A 16,561-nucleotide genomic window follows, 5' to 3' on the forward strand; every position below is an offset into this window, starting at 1 on the left:
ATATATTTAGTTTTATTCAACCAAGAACGTTTTTGTGATGTCACAGGAGGTGTCTGCTCTTGTGATCATTTTGTCATCTTTGCAGCTATGTTGGTTTGCATGTCAGCAAGATATCTAAAGCCTACTCTGATCAAATTTAGATGGGGGAAAAAAGTATTTTGACTTTGGTTTGGATTGGTCAGTCATCAAGGTCAGAGGTCAAAATCAAATTCCTCAAGCCACTATACAGGAAAAAGGCTAATTACTTAAGGTATTTTATTATTAATGATCTTCACTGCCTGTGTAACATTTTTTTATATATGTCTGATACTTTGAAATATGGGTGTGGCATCACTCTGCTTTCTGAGCACTCTGTTGTTGACACCCCCCACCCCCCCCCTTCTCTTGTCTTTCTCCATCTCTCCCAGTCAGTATGGAATGCAGAATTTTATTGATCCACACATTGATTTGGCTCAGTTTTACACTGGATGCCCTTGATGACAAACTACAGATAAATCCTATTGTTCATGTTTTGGTTTGGATTTTTTTTTTTTGTTTGTTTGTTTTTTTATAAAACTCTTGCAGAAAGGTACTGACCCTTGGGCCATTTGAATCCAAGACATGCCTGCTGTGAGGCAACAGCACAAACCACTGAACCACCATGCCATCCTTAATCAATAAAAGCATTGATGCTTGAATGATTTCAATCAGAGTTCTCAAACTCTTTCCAGACAGGGCCGAGAGGGTGCAGGCTTTCTTTGAAACCACCCACTCCACCGGGTGATTTCACTGATTAACTGATTCCACCTGCTGAAAGTGATGATAATCAGCGAAGTCACCTGGTGGAGTGGGTGGTTTCAAAGAAAGCCTGCACCCTCTCGGCCCTGTCTGGAAAGAGTTTGAGACCTCTGAGAATTAAGTTCAATGGTTTGATATAACCAGTTTTCTACAACCGAGTTGGACTATCAGGTTTTACAGTGTGAAAGAGAATAAAACTCAAATAACTATTATCAAACCTGAGTGACATGACTGCTTAACTGGCCGTCAGGACAGCAGGGATGTTCCACACAGTAGAAGGCAAATGGTTTCAGTGAAGATTGCTGCACCATGTGTGTTAACTCATAATATTACCAAAAAAAATAAATAAATAAATCATGTTGTGGACAGAGAAGTTAACAAGGGCTACAAATTTAAATTAACTGGTGTAACTCTGGATCTAAAAAAGATCTGCAACCATTTAAGAGTCTCTTCTCTACGTTATCAAAAGATTTTCATGAGCAAAACTCTGGTTAGCTGTAATATGGAAAAATTAATCAAATAAAGACCCTGACTGATGAAGACCTTTCAGGTGTATAGTGGTAGATTTAATGCACTGGACTCAGTCCTGCATTTGTCAGGTCAATGAAACACTCCTCCAGCCAGCAGAGGGCTCTTGCTTGATACACTGAACTACTGCTTCTCATTTGCCCAACTGTGTTTTTCTGCAGTAACACCGTCACACGTATTCATTCATTCAGTTTGGGCCTGTTCTGATCCAGAGTGTGGATTTTGTGGACATTTGAATTTCCAATCCAATCCAACTTGATTTATAGAGCACTTTAAAAGAACAACAAAGTTAACAAACTGCTTTCCAAATAAGACATTAATAAAATACAACACAGATAAAACAAGTAAAAAAGTGACCAACATGACTAACACTGACTACAATAATTTTGAAATGCCTTAGAGAAAAGATGCATTTTTAATATTAAATTTAATATTGAAAAGCCCATTTGATGTACATTTTGAATTATATCTCAATAAAAAGTGCCTCAGTCACTCATTTGTGACACTGACTACGTTTACATGCCGTTAATATTCGGGTTAAGGTCAATAATTCCGTTTTCTGAATCATTAGGAATAACCCGTTTACATGCTAAAGCAGACAGAGTTACTCCTGTATACATGGTCACTGGTATAATTTGGAATATCCCCATCTAAACAGTGACACACGTCTTCCACCGGTGCTTGATTTAGTCTGGCGTTCGTGCAAATCCTGCTTTGTGTAACTTTTCAGCCACCTTCTTGTAAATGTCGCTATCTCTGTACTTTCTAAAAGACATTATATTCACGTCTTTCACGATACTAATGAAGTACAGTGGTCCCTCGTTTATCAAAGGAGTTGCGTTCTAAAAATAACTGCCACAGGCGAAATCCGTGAAGTAGTCAGTGTTAGTTTTTGTTTTTTTTTTTCTTCTGTGTGAGAAGATTATAAACAGACACACGCAGAACACAATGCGCGTGCTCTCCCTTCGCTCACTGCCTCTGGGGGTACGGATGCGGGACGTGCAAAGAATCCAAGTCATGGCCACGGAGCTCTGCGGCTGCGGTTACCGAGACCCTTCTGCGCTGTGGATGTTTCCGCAAGAAATCTATCCTTGCGGGCTGCCGGAGCGCTCCGCATCAAAACAGCGAGCGTAGTCTCTGGACCTGTTGCCTGAGTTGGCACAGCTCCACACAGCAAAGAGGGGGGCAGTGTGAGTGGCCCGCTGCGGCGTTTACCGAGCACGCAGACTCAGTAAGCACATCGGAGGCAGTGAGAGCAATCGCGGTGATGTTGACCGGTGCCGCAACCAGTGCCGTGACCGGCCCGCCTGATAAGGACGCAGAACACAATGCGCTGTTTATCTCTGCTTCTGTGGTGTCCGGTGGGCTGCACGCGCCGCATACCAGTAGTTGCCGTACTCAAAAGCCCAAGATCCCTTGCCGATAGGACATGCGCAAAACACAAAATAATATTCCTTTCTATGGGAATATCCTGATGCGCGTTTATATGACATGATATTCGGGTTAGAAAAGGAGTAGCCCAGGGGTCTTATTCGGGTTTTTAAAAACCGGAATATGAGCATATTCGGATTTTTGCGGGTGTTTACATGGCCGTGCACAACCGGGTTATTGCTAATATTCCGGTTATGAAAGGGTTATTGGCTGCATGTAAACAGTCAGTGAGGTGCAAACTGGCACCCTCAGTGAACAGACTGAGTTTGATCCGCATCTGATCCGTATTGCCAATTTAGCAGAAATTTGATTTTAACATTGAAAAGCCCTTTTGATCTATATTTATATTTTTCTTATTGTATTTTAGCTTATGAAAACCCAGGAGTTTGACCTTGAAATTTTTTCCAAGGTAAAACATTGTGGAATTGGAAACTAGTGCTGGTGGAGGTTTGTGCTCTAGGAGTGCGGTGCTCCAGTTTCCGTTTTTGTAGTTGGCTTTAAAATGTATTCATGTTTAATGTGGATCCCCACAGTGACAATTTGAAGTGATTGTTGCCTCCACAGAGCAGACTGTGGATTCTCAGCTGCCTGCAATCAGTGATGTCATTTATTTTTATTTTGATAAGGTAAATTTAATTGTGGTTTTGAGTTATTTTTTAATTCCACTTTTTCCTTTGATATCACTGTATTTTAAAAGTACTGCCTTTTGTTAGAAATTTAATTTTGTGAAGCACTTTGTATGTGTAAGTGGAAACTGCTCTATAAAAAATGTTATTAACATTAAAATTATGTTTTTGTTTCTGGTTTATTTGTTTTTTCACTTGTCAGTGGGATATCTGAAAAGGAAATGAACAGATTTCAATTAAATTTGGGGAGAGGGGATCATTGGACAAGGAATAGTGTTGTAAATTTCAGTGCATATCCAGATTAAGGCTTGGATCTTGGCTTTGATCTTTGTGAGTGTTCATCTTGGTTTTGATATGAAAACAAATTAACTGACAAGACAGCTAAATGGTAATGAAAAAGAACTTCCTTGGTGACATTCTGATGATAAAAAAAATTAGAGATCAGGATCAATGATGAATTATCAGGATCAAAGATCTGGATCAAAGTTCACAGATCAAAACGAAAGGTTGGCAAAGAAGACAAGTGGCTAGAATCAAGGGCCCACAATTTGGATAAAATGTTTGCACTCAGGATCAAATCTCTGTGATCAGGATCAAATGTCAGCAGTCATGATCTAAGAATATCAGAGAAGCAATCAAACTGTCACAATGAAAAAAAAAGAGAAAATTACTGTCACGATAGAAAGACAGACTGTTGGACTTTGATGATGATATACTGTTTGAGTGCCTTTCTAGTCCAGGAGCTATTTCTTTTTGATGATGAGATTCAAATTCAAACAATTAACATACAGAATTCAGATAAACACTGTTTAGTGATTTGCAAAGTTCAGAAATTCAGTGGAATGACTTGTTAAAAATTTAGATACAGTCACTGAAGCAGCAGTTGGCCATTACATGAAGAACTCGACTCACCTTTACAAAAAGGGTGGAATATGATGAAGGGGAGGAGGAGCTTGGCAAATATCATTCTGTCAGCTAAATCCACACTCCAGGACATCACCTGCATCTGCTAAAAAATACACACAATCACAATTATTTCATTTTCCACACTCTGCACTCCCTCTCAGACACTGATTTCCTCAGAGATTCAGCTCCATTGTATTTGGCGATTTAAGAGGGAGATGTGATCAGAAAACAAAGGAGACAAAAACTATGTGCATAGGGTGGAGGTATCAGTTATTTGTCGGCTGAGATGGTGAATTCATCACAGGATGCACTTAACTGGAATATCAAAGTACTGTCTGACAAAATGTAAAAAAAAAACAAAAAAAAAACATGACAAGCTTAAGTAATATAACATCACACTTTTGTGGTTTACCCAAGCAATGATTTAAGGGCCCCTTCGCACATAACACAAAAGACGCAGAAACCGGAAGAAAATCCGCGAACCAAACACAAAATGGGAAACCACAAAACATTCCACCTGTTGTCGTGAGCACAGGCATGCATGACACACCGGCAATGGTTTCATGTACGCACGTGAGAGTGCACAAAAACCACACACCATAAAAAACACATTTTATTGAATCCCTCTTATCAAGCGGACAATACAAGTATGAATCGTCTGTTCCTCTGTAGATGACCCATGGTCACAGACGTACCGTCATGACATGATATGAATGAAACAGTGCGCTCTCATGTCCACATCTGCTGTCCTGATGTGTCCAGCCCAACAAGCGAGTTCTGTGGATGGCGCGCCGCAGAACAGACACCGTGTCATGTTGAACAGGGCTCATGTGGGTGACATGACATTCAGATCGCCCGCTGCGTGTCATGATCTAACGGTCTGTTTCACCTGGGACAGCCTGTCAATGTGCACGCCGCGCGCTCGCTCTCCGCAGTCTGTCGCAACAGTGAAATATGTTTTTATGTATGTCTACATGAGGACAGCAAGCAGATACACGCACGTCACAGTGGACAGTTAAGTCATGTCCATCAAAACACGGTATGTGTTCCCCAGCTGTCACGTCCAGAACCAGAGATCGCAACAGCTGCTGCTGTCGGTGACCATGCCCCCTGTCCTTTCAGCGCACACACCGCGTTTGTTTGAGTTATTTGTTCTTTTTTAGTTATTTGTTATGTAATTGTGTATGTAGTTAGTGTAGTACTTATTTATATACCTGTCATGGCTGTGGTCTCTGGATTTTTAATGTGACATTTTGTGTGCACTGAGCCGTCATTTGCAGCTGTCAGTGAGTCTCTGGCTGGTGATCAGCTGGGAGGCGGCTCGCTCTGTTGTGTGCACTCAGACGTGGCTGGCCACTCCACATCTGTACATACATATCAGCAGTTCATGCAAGTGCACTCACCACCAGCACGCCACGTGTTGCGGATGGGGGGGTGACACACTGGCATGCCACGTGTGTTGCTTTGCAACGCCACAGTCATGGGGGCACTTAGACAAATTTCACATCCAGCATGAAAGTGGTCATCTGCTCACTATTTTCGTGCTAACAGTGCGAATGGCCACATATTTTCTAAGTGTCCAGCAAGCGGTGTTAGATGTTTGTGTGTGCCACCTGGAATTTGGCCGACACCTGCCGCAAGAGGAATCAAATAGTTGTAGTGGCAGGTGTATGAGCCGTGACAGGCAGCTTCGATTTTTCACGAATGCCACGTAATCTCTCCATCTTGCGCTAGTCGGCTTTAATCGTGTTATGTGTGAATGCGCCTAATGCCCACAAAGAATCTGTTACAAAGGTATGCAATATTTTTTATATTTTTCCAAAGACCATTTATGAAAACAGTTGAAGAAGTTAGTGAATGTCAGTTATCAAGGACACATCAGTAAAACCTCAGTGAAACGTTCGAGGATACAGAAACAATCCCAGGGGGCTGTTGAGTGACGTACAGATGAGGCTGGAGGTTTACATGCCTTTACATGCCAAGTTTTACGCCGGATACCCTTCCTGACAACTCCAGTGTAACCTGGAGAAACACACACAGCCACTGGTGTTCTCGCACTGCTTAGCTTCTGAGATCTGACAGGATCAGACAAAGAGCAGCTCAGCTGTGCACAGCAAACATCATTAATGACTAAAAAAACAAGAACTGGGTGCACAAGTTTGAAGTTTCTATGAATGTTCTGTGATTCACACAGGCTAAAATATAGACTTAAATTACTTAAATTAAATTACTTACTGAAACTGAAAATCTGAAACAAAGTGAAATATTATGTAGGCTAATAGACAACTACGTCTTTGCAGCACTGCATGTTACAAAAACATGGTGTTATTTGAAAAGGTTGATGATCTATTACAGGAGAGTCAAGAAGATTTTCAGCACATCCGAGTATCTCATGGAAGTAGTTACACCTTTGAGGGTTTTTTACATGTAAAATCAAGATAAAAGAAGAGGGGACACTCTCACCACACCTTCACTCTACAGGTTTGACACACATACGCTATGATGCAGGGATGTTCCTTGGTAAAAACAATTCTAACATAACAAAATGTTGAAAAAGTGACACACTGTGAACACTTTGCAGATACACTGTACATTAACTTAAATCTTTTAACAAGCGGTGCAGGAGGTTCTACAATGTCTTTTTATGTAACAAGACCAAGGCCTATTAACTCCTCATTAGTGATCATGATTGACTACAACTGGTAGTTTCTTTTTGCCGGCACAAAAGGGTGTGTTTGACATTTCTCACTCGACTGACCGATATTCAGGACAGTGGGTCCAAAGAACTCAGTGGCCCCCTGTGGTTTAAACTTTTGCACCCAATTCTTGTTTTTTTTAAGTCATTCATAATGCATGCGGTACAGTCATTCCCCCCTTGGAAAAGAAGAGTTCAAAGACATCATTAAAAGCCCAAAGTGACCATGACATTCATTTTTGTATGTGGGCTGTCCGTAAAGTATCGGTCCTTTTTATTTTTTTTAAAAACTATATGGATTTCATTCATATGTTTTTACATCAGGCAAGTTTGAACCCTCGTGATGATGAGCGAGACAAAGAACGCTCATCAAGCGAATCGGTCGTGACGCGCGAAGCCTCCGCGCGGCGTTCCATGACAAAATCTCTGGTTAAAAGTGAAATCTGCCGGAAAATGGCTGATGTCCAGCTCTTGTGATTACCGGAGAAAGAGCACACGATGTCTCGTATCCACAGAGCCATCCGTTTAGAAATGATACAGTGTTTTGTGCCGCGTTGTCGCAGCTCGGAGCGCGGTGCGCCAAGCGTCTTTAAAGGGGTCCTTAAAGCGACAGTTAAGTCCTTATTCTCTGTGAAGCCCGCAAAATTTTCACCGAAAGCCAGATAAATTTTTTGAATGGTTTCCAGGTGCCAGTTTCTAACAGCTTCTGAAAAAAATCTGATGGAAAAAGTCCTTTTCATTCCGCCATTTCCAGACAATGAAATTACGACGAGGGGGCGGGACCACTCCTTCCCAAGGCGTGCTCACAGGCGAATGACGTCACCGACAGGCGTGGAAAAACTCACGCATGCGCACGAGGGTTCAAACTTGCCTGACGTAAAAACATATGAATGAAATCCATATAGTTTTTAAAAAAATAAAAAGGACCGATACTTTACGGACAGCCCACGTATTTCATTTTATTTCATCTCATTCATATACCGTATTTTCCGGACTATAAGTCGCACCGGAGTATAAGTCGCACCAGCCACTTTATCCATTATAAAGAAAAACAAACCATAAATAAGTCGCACCGGAGTATAAGTCGCACCAGCCACTTTATCCATTATAAAGAAAAATAAACCATAAATAAGGTCCACTGGACTATAAGTCCCATGGACATACAGGTATGTTAACATGAAAAGTTCAGATGATAATATTGTGACGGCTACCGTTTTCGGATGCATATTTCACCAGTCGCAACTTGTAATCTGCAGAGTATGATTTTCTTTTTGGTGGCATTTTTTCGGGCCTTCTCCATTGTCTTGTTATGTTATCAGTAACGTTAAAATTTTTATTTTTCTATGGTAGTCAGAAGTCGCAGGAACAGTCACACAAGCCTCGAGTGCCCTCTCGTGAGCTGCATTTTACCTACGGATATGTTTGTATTTTGCGGACCACATTGCGAGCCGAACCATGCAGCGCCTACCTGCGCAGCTCATGACCTCCCAGCGGTGTCGATCCAGCTCCTTCCAAGTGGAGACGCTAATCCTCCGCCGTCGCTCAGTGCTCCCATGCAGCTCTCAGCGTCAACTCTGCTCACACTGATATCCAAGGGTTGAAGCTGTCTTGTTAGCCGTCCCGGAATAAACACCATGTTCGTCTGCTTCAAACGCTTTTCACAATCATCGACGCCAGCTCCTTCCAAGTGCACACGCTAATCCTCCGCCGTCGCTCACCCAATGCTCCCACGCAGCTCTCAGCGTCAACTTAAACACTCTGCTCACATTGATATCCAAGGGTTGAAGCTGTTCTGTTCGCCAAGCCAGAATAACAGCAAGCACCGAGTTCGTCAGCTTCACACGCTGTGGGTGAGGTGAGGAATACGGATGGCCGTCATACTACAGTGCCCATGATGCATTGCATTTCCTTTTCCGGTGGCCATTTTAAAACATAGATCGATTCTGTCACGTAAAATTGTTTTGTTACAGTAAATTAATTGAGATCCTACCGGTATATTTTTCATTTATAAGTCGCACCGGAGTATAGGTCGCACCCCCGGCCAAAACATGTAAAAAAGTGCGACTTATAGTCCGGAAAATACGGTACTTCCATTAATTTCTTCTTTACTTCTATGCGCATGGTTCATGCACAAAAAGGAACAAAAGAAGGACAATTCTTGTATTCTCTGCTCCTTGGAACAGGAATTAAATATTTTAACAGGCAAAAAGAAATCCATTTGTTTCCTTAATTCCAGCACAGACGCCGTCCCAGAGTCAAGTCATCATGCATCAATTAAACATCATTAACAGTAACATGATTGTCTTACATTTGAATGGTACATTCATTGTTCTTATAATAGTAATAATTCTATGGTCTCTCATTATTTTGTCCTTACACATTTTTTCTTTGATTTATGAACATTTGTACAACATTTAAGTGCTTCTGCTGCTGTGAGAGCAAGATGTGTTGTCACAACTCTCACTGTCGTCACACTGTGCAAGCACACGATCATGCACAAAACAATTGCCGCGGGATTGTACGCCATCTTTACACAGCTGTCCACACAGAATGTCTGTCCTTCCTGACTGCGGCTGGAATTTTTCGTGCTTCGCCCATTCGGCCTGTGTCGGCTTGTTTAGGCCTGATTCGCCCAACTTCATGTTATGTGTGAAGAAGCCTTTAATGTTGTTACACAAATATATTATTGACACCCATGCAGTTGGTGGTGGGGAGGTTATTGATCCTAGTCTTTGGAATGGGTAAATGGTAGACATTACCTTTGTGAAGTGCTTGGGGTGAATTATGTTGTGATTTGGTACTATATAAATTAATTGAATTGGGGTATTTTTGAATGTATTTTCTGTGATCAAGCTTTGCAGGACTGTGGTAGGAACGCATAACGAATGAAAGCATCACTTAAATTTTGTTTTTGTATTTCTCAGGTCCTCATTTTTTTTTCTTTGCAATACCACTGAGCCTGAACAACAGTCTAGAGGAAGCATTAGACAATGAAGAGGCTCTTGTTGGCACTGATATTGTGTTTGAAATTTAACCCCCAATCATAAAAAAGTACAAAAAACAGCAAACTTACAGGGCCCCAGTGGTGGGCACAGCTAAACAAAAAAGTTAGCTTTGATAACTGTTAATCCGCTAACTGAAAAGTTAACTTTATAAAGATAAACTGATAAATCCCCCCCCCCCCCCCGCAAAAAAATAGCAGAAGTTACAGATAAAAGCTAAACTGATAATGTTCGGTATTGATTTCAGTTGCAGCTACTGACACAACAATGAGTTAGCGCTTCTGTCTCAGAACAGCCTTCTCTTAGCAAAAGAGACCTTAGCAAAAGTGATCAGAGAGAAAGGAGGAAGAGAAACAAAAAGATCATTTCTCTTCACATCATACAGACCTGCCAGTCATTTCACTGGAGTCTTTCACAGGCAGACAGTTTTGACTTGTGGTTATCATTTTAAACAAATTAATTACGGACAAGTTATTGAAATTAACATCATGTCTGTCGCTTTACAAAGTAAAAATATCAGCTACATGTTTTAGTTTTAAAGTAATGCACTAATTTTGAAGGTTTTAAACATGTTTGGACACACATGCCACATTGCATTATGGGTACATTTTAGTTTCCTGACATCAGTGGTTGGCTGGTCAGTATAACACACAGTTACTGAAATGTGTGGTGGGTTTTACAAATAAATCTGTATTTATAAATATGTAATTTTTTTTCATTTGTAAAAAAAGGGCAATCTGAAAAATGAAAACTCTGTTTAAGTCCTTCATCATTTTTAACAAATTTGTGGCTGCTCACACTGCCATCTACTGCCAGTAGATCTGAGCAGCCACACATTCGTTAAAAGTGATGAAGGACTTTTCCACTTTGCATCTATCCATTTAAAATGAGCTCGGGCTCAGAGAAGGTGGCAGCATTTCTGGATGTTGTTGATGTATGGCTTTCACTTTGCATGGTAGAGTTTTAACTTGCACTTGTAGATGTAGTGACAAACTGTGTTAACTGACAATGGATTTCTGAAGTGTTCCTGAGCCCACGCGGTAAGATCCTTTACACAATGATGTCGCTTTTTAATGCAGTGCCGCCTGAGGGATCGAAGGTCACAGGCATTCAGTGTTGGTTTTCGGCCTTGCCACTTATGTGTAAAATGTTCTCCAGATTCTCTGAATCTTCTGATTATATTATGGACTGTAGATGATGGAATCCCTAAATCCCTTGCAATTAAATGTTGAGAAACATTGTTCTTAAACTGTTGGGCTATTTGACAAAGTGGTGATCCTCACCCCATCTTTGCTTGTGAACGGCTGAGTCTTTTGGAGATGCTCATTTTATACCCAATCATGTCACTCACCTGTTTCCAATTAACCTGTTCACCTGTGGAATGTTCCAAACAGGTGTTCTTTGAGCATTCATCAACTTTCCCAGTCTTTTGTTGCCCCTGTCCCAACTTTTTTGAAATGTGTTGCAGGCATCCATTTCAAAATAAGCAAATATTGGCACAAAAACAAAAAAAAGTCTTTTACTGTGTTTAACCTAGCGGCTTATTCTGCCTCTACTGGTGGTTGGCTCTCACTGCGGTATTGTATCACTTCCTGTTCCAGAGCACAGTAGTGTTTTGCTGTATCTGTTAGCTGTTTAATCTGCGCAGTTAGATTGATCTAGTTAACTAGATAACGATTTGTTTCACAGTGTAATCTTCACGTGCCTTAACTAAAGCACTCCCTCTGCTGAATCACCTCTAAATTTACACATTATTCACTTTGTGTGTTTTTAGGAATCCGCTAGCTTAGCGCAGCTACTAGCTCTTAGCCGGTTTAGCATGGCGGCTTCTCCTGTCTCTCCCACACTTTTCTGCTCTGGGTGTGAAATGTTTAGTTATTCCTCGGCCTCCTTTAGCAGTAATGGTACTTGTAATAAGTGTAGCTTATTCGTAGCTTTGGAGGCCAGGCTGGGCGAATTGGAGACTCGGCTCCGCACCTTGGAAAATCCTACAGCTAGCCAGGCCCCTGTAGTCGGTGCAGACCAAGGTAGCTTAGCCGCCATTAGTTCCCCTCCGGCAGATCCCGAGCAGCCGGGAAAGCAGGCCGACTGGGTGACTGCGAGGAGGAAGCATAGTCCTAAACAGAAGCCCCGTGTACACCGCCAACCCGTTCACATCTCTAACCGTTTTTCCCCACTCGGCGACACACCCGCCGAGGAATAAACTCTGGTTATTGGCGACTCTGTTTTGAGAAATGTGAAGTTAGCGACACCAGCAACCATAGTCAATTGTCTTCCGGGGGCCAGAGCAGGCGACACTGAAGGAAATTTGAAACTGCTGGCTAAGGCTAAGCATAAATTTGGTAAGACTGTAATTCATGTCGGCAGTAATGACACCCGGTTACGCCAATCGGAGGTCACTAAAATTAACATTGAATCGGTGTGTAACTTTGCAAAAACAATGTTGGACTCTGTAGTTTTCTCTGGGCCCCTCCCCAATCGGACCGGGAGTGACATGTTTAGCCGCATGTTCTCCCTGAATTGCTGGCTGTCTGAGTGGTGTCCAAAAAATGAGGTGGGCTTCATAGATAAACATCTTACTACTCATCACTAATTGAAGAAAATAAGAACCCCAGGTTTCTTTTCAGCACTGTAGCCAGGCTGACAAAGAGTCAGAGCTCTATTGAGCCGGGTATTCCATTAACGTTAACTAGTAATGACTTCATGACTTTCTTTGCTAATAAAATTTTAACTATTAGAGAAAAAATTACTCATAACCATCCCAAAGACATATCGTTCTCTTTGGCTGCTTTCAGTGATGCCGGTATTTGGTTAGACTCTTTCTCTCCGATTGTTCTGTCTGAGTTATTTTCATTAGTTACTTCCTCCAAACCATCAACATGTCTATTAGACCCCATTCCTACCAGGCTGCTCAAGGAAGCCCTACCATTAATTAATGCTTCGATCTTAAATATGATCAATCTGTCTTTATTAGTTGGCTATGTACCACAGGCTTTTAAGGTGGCAGTAATTAAACCATTACTTAAAAAGCCATCATTTGACCCAGCTATCTTAGCTAATTATAGGCCAATCTCCAACCTTCCTTTTCTCTCAAAAATTCTTGAAAGGGTAGTTGTAAAACAGCTAACTGATCATCTGCAGAGGAATGGTCTATTTGAAGAGTTTCAGTCAGGGTTTAGAATCCATCATAGTACAGAAACAGCATTAGTGAAGGTTACAAATGATCTTCTTATGGCCTCAGACAGTGGACTCATCTCTGTGCTTGTTCTGTTAGACCTCAGTGCTGCTTTTGATACTGTTGACCATAAAATTTTATTACAGAGATTAGAGCATGCCATAGGTATTAAAGGCACTGCGCTGCGGTGGTTTGAATCATATTTATCTAATAGATTACAATTTGTTCATGTAAATGGGGAATCTCCTTCACAGACTAAGGTTAATTATGGAGTTCCACAAGGTTCTGTGCTAGGACCAATTTTATTCACTTTATACATGCTTCCCTTAGGCAATATTATTAGACAGCATTGCTTAAATTTTCATTGTTACGCAGATGATACTCAGTTTTATCTATCCATGAAGCCAGAGGACACACACCAATTAGCTAAACTGCAGGCTTGTCTTACAGACATAAAGACATGGATGACCTCTAATTTCCTGCTTTTAAATTCAGATAAAACTGAAGTTATTGTACTTGGCCCCACAAATCTTAGAAACATGGTGTCTAACCAGATCCTTACTCTGGATGGCATTACCCTGACCTCTAGTAATACTGTGAGAAATCTTGGAGTCATTTTTGATCAGGATATGTCATTCAATGCGCATATTAAACAAATATGTAGGACTGCTTTTTTGCATTTGCGCAATATCTCTAAAATTAGAAAGGTCTTATATCAGAGTGATGCTGAAAAACTAATTCATGCGTTTATTTCCTCTAGGCTGGACTATTGTAATTCATTATTATCAGGTTGTCCTAAATGTTCCCTGAAAAGCCTTCAGTTAATTCAAAATGCTGCAGCTAGAGTACTGACAGGGACTAGAAGGAGAGAGCATATCTCACCCATATTGGCCTCACTTCATTGGCTTCCTGTTAATTCTAGAATAGAATTTAAAATTCTTCTTCTTACTTATAAGGTTTTGAATAATCAGGTCCCATCTTATCTTAGGGACCTCATAGTACCATATCACCCCAATAGAGCGCTTTGCTCTCAGACTGCAGGCTTACTTGTAGTTCCTAGGGTTTTTAAGAATAGAATGGGAGGCAGAGCCTTCAGCTTTCAGGCTCCTCTCCTGTGGAACCAGCTCCCAATTCAGATCAGGGAGACAGACACCCTCTCTACTTTTAAGATTAGGCTTAAAACTTTCCTTTTTGCTAAAGCTTATAGTTAGGGCTGGATCAGGTGACCCTGAACCATCCCTTAGTTATGCTGCTATAGACTTAGACTGCTGGGGGGTTCCCATGATGCACTGAGTGTTTCTTTCTCTTTTTGCTCTGTAGGCACCACTCTGCATTTAATCATTAGCGATTGATCTCTGCTCCACAGCATGTCTTTTTCCTGGTTCTCTCCCTCAGCCCCAACCAGTCCCAGCAAAAGACTGCCCCTCCCTGAGCCTGGTTCTGCTGGAGGTTTCTTCCTGTTAAAAGGGAGTTTTTCCTTCCCACTGTCGCCAAGTGCTTGCTCACAGGGGGTCGTTTTGACCGCTGGGGTTTTTCCGTAATTATTGCATGGCTTTGCCTTACAATATAAAGCGCCTTGGGGCAACTGTTTGTTGTGATTTGGCGCTATATAAAAAAAATTGATTTGATTTGATTTGTGTGCACACAGTAAAATGAGCGCACAATTTAGTAAAATGAGGACATGATTTATTAAAATGAGGGAATGATTTAGTATAATGAGAGCACAATTTAGTGAACACCGCTATAAAACGTTTGCACGATCTACTTAACGTGCCCACAATTTGTGAAATGTGCACTCAGTGTTGTCTAACACATGTAAACATGAGCATGTTATAGTATATTCAAGATCACGCACCCAGAAAGAAACTAAATTGTGTGCACAAAAACGTAAGCTATTCGTCAGTCATCACCCCCTAACGGTGAAAACTAAAAAGGCTTTAAATAACTGCCTACGGTTATCATCACTTCCCAATATGAACTGTAATGTTACAGACAGCCTACCAGTCATCCAAATCGCCGTACAATAGCTTGAGACTGCAAACGGTGAGAAAATGTCAGAAATCACAAAATGTAAGCACAATATACATATTTTGAGAGCTCAGTTTAGGCCTACAATATGCTGACATTTTATTAATTCGAGGGCTCAGTTAAAAGAAAATGTGCTTACAAATTATCACCGCCAGAAAAAATATCACTTTAAGTGACCTCTCCCTTGTTCCATAAAAACTGTTTCATTGCAGACATTATAAACCCAAAATATTTCATGTTTATTGTGGGCATGTTCATTTCATTTGTTAATATACCTTAGGGCTGGGACAATGCATCAACGTCACTGATTAAGTAAATACAATGATTTGCATCAATTGTGGCAATTTGTCACAAGAAGGGATTAATGACTGCACTTAGTCAGAGCATGAACCCTGCTGCAGCAAGTCAAAGTGAAAAAAAAAAAACCTTGCTAACGATCATCTACGTCAGGGGTGGGCAACTTGTCCCAGAAAGGGCCCAGAGGATGCAGGTTTTCTATACAGCCACTGGCTACGTTTACATGCCGTTAATATTCGGGATAAGGTCAATATTCCAGTTTCTGAATCATTAGGAATAACCTGTTTACATGCTAAAACAGACAGAGTTACTCCTGTATACAGTCATTGGTATCATTTGGAATATCCCCATCTAAACAGTGACACACGTCTTCCACCAGTGTTTGATTTGGTCTGGCGTTCATGCAAATCCTGCTTTGCGTAACTTTTCAGCCACCTTCTTGTAAATGTCGCTATCTCTGTACTTTCTAAAAGACGTTATATTCATGTCTTTCACAAAACTAATGAAGTACAGTTGTCTCTCGTTTATCGTGGGAGTTACATTCTAAAAATAACCTGCAATAGGCAAAATCCGCAAAGTAGTCAGCGTTAGTTTTTACAATTATTATAGATGTTTTAAGGCTGTAAAACCCTTCACTACACACTTTATACACTTTTCTCAAACAGAGATTAACATTTTCTCACTTTTCTCTCCTGTGTAAACACTCTTTTTGTCTGGGCGAGAAGATTACAAACAGACAGACGCAGAACACAATGAGCGTGCTCTCCCTTCGCTCACTGCCTCCAGGAGTACGGATGTGGGACCCGCAAAGAATCCAAGCCATGGCCACGGAGCTCTGCAGCTGTGGTATACCGAGACCCTGCAGTGCTGTGGATTTTTCCGCAAGAAATGTATCCTTGCAGACTGCCGGAGCGCTCCGCATCAAAACAGCGAGCGTAGACTCTGGACCTGTTGCCAGAGTTGGCGCAGCTCCACACAGCAGAGAGGGGGGCAGTGTGAGTGGCCCGCTGTGGCGTTTACCGAGCATGCAGACTCGGTAAGCACATCGGAGGCAGTGAGAGCAATCGCGGTGATGCTGACCGGTGCCGCGACCGGC

At 41.5% G+C, this 16,561-nt stretch overlaps 1 long non-coding RNA gene across 1 annotated transcript in view; it reads right to left on the bottom strand.

Annotated features, from left to right (window-relative positions):
• Nucleotides 1-16,561, bottom strand: part of LOC117523562 — a 93,357-nt gene that overhangs the window by 15,049 nt on the left and 61,747 nt on the right. The window contains exon 2 of the long non-coding RNA XR_004564539.1: nucleotides 4,275-4,368. This is a non-coding gene — a long non-coding RNA (uncharacterized LOC117523562). The remainder of the gene's footprint in view (nucleotides 1-4,274; nucleotides 4,369-16,561) is intronic.

Source organism: Thalassophryne amazonica, chromosome 13 (assembly GCF_902500255.1).
Source record: "Thalassophryne amazonica chromosome 13, fThaAma1.1, whole genome shotgun sequence".
Taxonomy (NCBI): Eukaryota; Metazoa; Chordata; class Actinopteri; order Batrachoidiformes; family Batrachoididae; genus Thalassophryne; species Thalassophryne amazonica.